This window comes from Dermacentor andersoni, chromosome 5 (genome assembly GCF_023375885.2).
Source record: "Dermacentor andersoni chromosome 5, qqDerAnde1_hic_scaffold, whole genome shotgun sequence".
In the NCBI taxonomy this organism is placed as follows: domain Eukaryota; kingdom Metazoa; phylum Arthropoda; class Arachnida; order Ixodida; family Ixodidae; genus Dermacentor; species Dermacentor andersoni.
Genome location: NC_092818.1, coordinates 3,028,648 through 3,032,180, shown reverse-complemented (window position 1 = coordinate 3,032,180; position 3,533 = coordinate 3,028,648). Strand labels below are relative to the sequence as shown.

General features: G+C 45.8%; 1 long non-coding RNA gene across 2 annotated transcripts; it reads left to right on the top strand.

Annotated features, from left to right (window-relative positions):
- Positions 1–1,270: 1,270 nt before the first annotated feature.
- Positions 1,271–3,332, top strand: LOC129384512 (uncharacterized). 2 transcript variants are annotated; one of them, XR_011894575.1, is made up of 4 exons: positions 1,271–2,642; positions 2,779–2,826; positions 2,908–2,973; positions 3,267–3,332. It is a non-coding gene; the product is annotated as an uncharacterized lncRNA (long non-coding RNA). The 2 variants fall into 2 exon arrangements; XR_008612226.2 differs by lacking the exon at positions 3,267–3,332 and having other exon boundaries at positions 1,273–2,642; positions 2,908–3,162.
- Positions 3,333–3,533: the final 201 nt, after the last annotated feature.

Here is a 3,533-nt window from a genome sequence, read left to right as displayed (position 1 = left end):
CTTTTTACGTAACATGTAGTCATACACACAATAACAAGTTCTTATAGTTCAACAAAACATGTTTTTGCGTAATAATAAAGCTAAAACAGCTTCTTACGTGCTGTTCTAGTAGAAAATGAATCATTGTGACAGACGAAACGGTACTTGCCAAGCGCGTCTTCAAGGTGTCCTGTCTCTACGAGAACGATGCCAATCCGAATCCACAAAATACCGGCATTCTTATGCATACCACAGCGCAGTAGCGCCAGATTTCCCTCTAGGTAATGTTATGGTGGCTAGAGGGCCCTCTAGCCACCATAGTAATGTAGTGAAAAACTCTATGGCCGCTAGGAGCGCTGCAGTGCAGGTGGGTGTAAAGCCCCTCAATCTTTCAAAAGTAGCGCCATTCTTAGATCTTTCCGCCACCCCGCTCACCCTGGCGTAAAGCCCCTTGAACTTCGTAAAGTAGTGCCACGCTTTGAAGAATGCTGCCTCCTCCTCCAGCGCTCCGGCCGAAGCCGACGCCCCGTCGCTATTGGCCTAATGGCATCACGTGGCCCCTTGCGCCGGCTTCGTTTGTTTACAGTCGCGCTTCAGTGCCATCTTTGCTCGAGAAGCGGCGCTTGTTGGCGGCATTCCTTCCGTTTCTGCTCTGTGTTGTTGCGATTTCGTGAACGCCTTGAAGGAAGTTTTGTGGCACGTGCGACGTCGCTTCGCGTCATTTTCTGTGAACATGGCCTGCTGCGCCTTCGGGTGCCAGAACAGCTTTAGCAAAGGCAAGAAACTATTCGCGATACCGTCCAGTAAGCGCGACAAGTTGCGAAGAAAGACATGGCTTCACAGAATCGGGAGGGAGAACTTTCGACCAACATACTCCACGCGACTATGCGAGGTAAGTTGTGTCTCTCTTTGTATAGTGTGTGCAAGGCTTGCGTATTTTGTTGCGGGCAGTAACATAGTAGATATTGCACAGTTCACTGTACATGCTGTCATTTGTCTGCATGCTTTAACACGATTTTTGCGCAACGTTTACTTTGTTTATATACGCACTACGTGGTCGCGTTGGTCTTATTTGGTGCGCTTAATCGTGTTATGCGCTAACCGGCGTGAGTTCGCGGGCAATCGAGGTTGCGTGCGATAACATGATTACGAAATTTGTAAGATTCAGCGCAGTCCTTTGGACAAAATTTCAGTCTCGATCATGAAAGCTCCTCTTAGGATAGCAGCTGTTTGCCTTTTGTGGTTACTTACTAGCCTTCTTTAGATAGAATAGCTTTGTTTGCCTCATTTGTTCGTGTTCCTCGTTGGCGGTCGCCCGGTTCCTTGTTGGCGGTCGCCCGGTGGATTTGCGATACAGAGGCACCGATGAAAAGCGTGCGTGCTCTCCCCAAAACGCGGTGCGTTCGTCGCCGAGCGACAGCATCATAGGCAATTGGGACGTATGTGCGTAATTCGCGTGAGCTTTAAAGTGTGTGAAGCTTAACATGCGGCGGTGGAGCACTCGCAAAGAAAACGTGCGGTCGCCCGCTCGTTCCCTGGCTGATTTAGTCGTCGTTCGTGCTTAGTCGTTTGCTCGTTCGTTCGCACGCTCGTTTAGTCGCTTGTTCGTTCGTTTAGTTCGCGCGCTCGTTTAGCCGTTCGTTTAGTCGCTTGTTCGTTCGTTTAGTTCGCGCGCTCGTTTAGTCGTTCGCTTGCTCGTTCATTCCACTATTAGTCTCTACAGTTACTCTGTCTAATTGAGACGCGCTTGCTGTATGTCTCTTAGTCTGTTGCGTTTAATTACGCAATGAGACGATAAATGGTGCCTAAATGTCAACGACTGTAACAAATGTCCGCCTTCAAGCACATCATTCCTTTAACAAAGAACGAACAGGTTTCCCGAAGGTTTCGGCTGCTGCTTACATTGCCAGTCATTGTCAATATTTTCTGCATATCTTTTTAACTGTCACGTCTACTGGCCGAGACACGGTCTTGCACTCGCGGTTTCGTTTACTTTTAGGTGCAGTGCAAATAACTAGTATCAGCCGAATTCTATTCGAAGTTGTCTAACTGAAATTACCTTTTTTAGGACCATTTCACCGAGGACCAATTCGAGCCTTTATTTTTGAGTAAGCTCGGCATTAAGAAATTACGACCTAACGCTCTACCAAGTCTATTCATACATCGGAAGCTACCAAAGCCTAGGAAGCCCCCTTTGGAACGTAACAGAGGTAATCCCTCAAAAAAAAAAAAAGAAAAAACTGCCGTCCCCATTTTACTCTGTTCGTTTTCCTGCACAATAGGGGCAACTTTGTATCATGGTTAACCCATTTGTTTACAATTCAGGTGCCGTATTGTCGAGCAATGCAAATTCTTCAGAGGACCCTCCATTGAAAGGTATTTCATCACCATAGCCATGACGTATAGTTTCAAGGAAAACTTATCTTTAGCTTCTTAACATCCTACTAATTTTACCGAACAATATATTTTGGGGGGTTTTCAGCTGCAGAAGTCAGCCATGATGTGTCAGGGCTCTCCTTGCGCAGTAAGCACAGCAACTTTCTGGGCAACAATGCGGTATCATTGCTGCTTATGCTTACTCAATCTACCATATGCAGGCCTTGAAAGCGCAGTACAAGATACGGGCTCAAGTCTCACGTTCGAAGCTATAGCTGATAATGAATGTGAGTTGTTAGTTTCTTGGATTTACTTTGTGCACATTTTTCCGATCACACATTGCAACTTCATTGTAGTTAATAAACATTGCATACCTGTTGTATTGCTCACTTACAACTCTTGTATCATATTTTCTATTCCCAGCTGCCTCTACTGGCAACGACAATAAGATGCATGGTTACAACTGGCAGGGTATGTATGACACTTGAAATAACGTATTTATAAAAAGGACGCTGATTACTGTGCTCCATCCATTTTTTATGCTAAATGCAGCTGGAGAAACCAATGCCAACAATGTGGGTGCATGCCTCCTACTGGCAGCTGCAGCTCATCTTGAATGTAAGTTGTCATTTATGTTTTATGCATGTCTGGCTTACCATTTGTGTGGGATGCTTTTATATGTCAGCAGCATCCTGCAACAGTTCATATTTCGAGAACAAGCTCTGCTCGGAAGCTGCCACCCCTCACAACAGTTGTAAGTCACGAACTAAAGAAAACTAGATGCTGCTATATTGCTTTGTATTTGGTAACAGTAACACCATATGAAGCATTTCTTTGCAAGTTTGTTACAATATTGCTGCAGTATAACTGCACAAGCCATTGTACTTTCTGGATTTATGGCAACATTACAGGTCCACAGGTGTCTTCACAAGATGCGGCTCCCTTTAACTACCAGGCACTTCTGCTTGAGAGTGAATGTGAGTCTATATTTGCTTTGCTGTGGTGCTTGTGTGCAGCTGTCCCTTTCAGCTGTCATGCGCTGTCCCTTTACTGTTCCATCTACTCAGCAGCGCTGGCCTCCAATCCAGACAGCCCAGATGTCCTTGATGAGGAGCTGCCTGAGCGCACTGCACATAATGCTTCAAGTAGGTGTCTTCAGCAAGTTTGGTTTCTGAAAG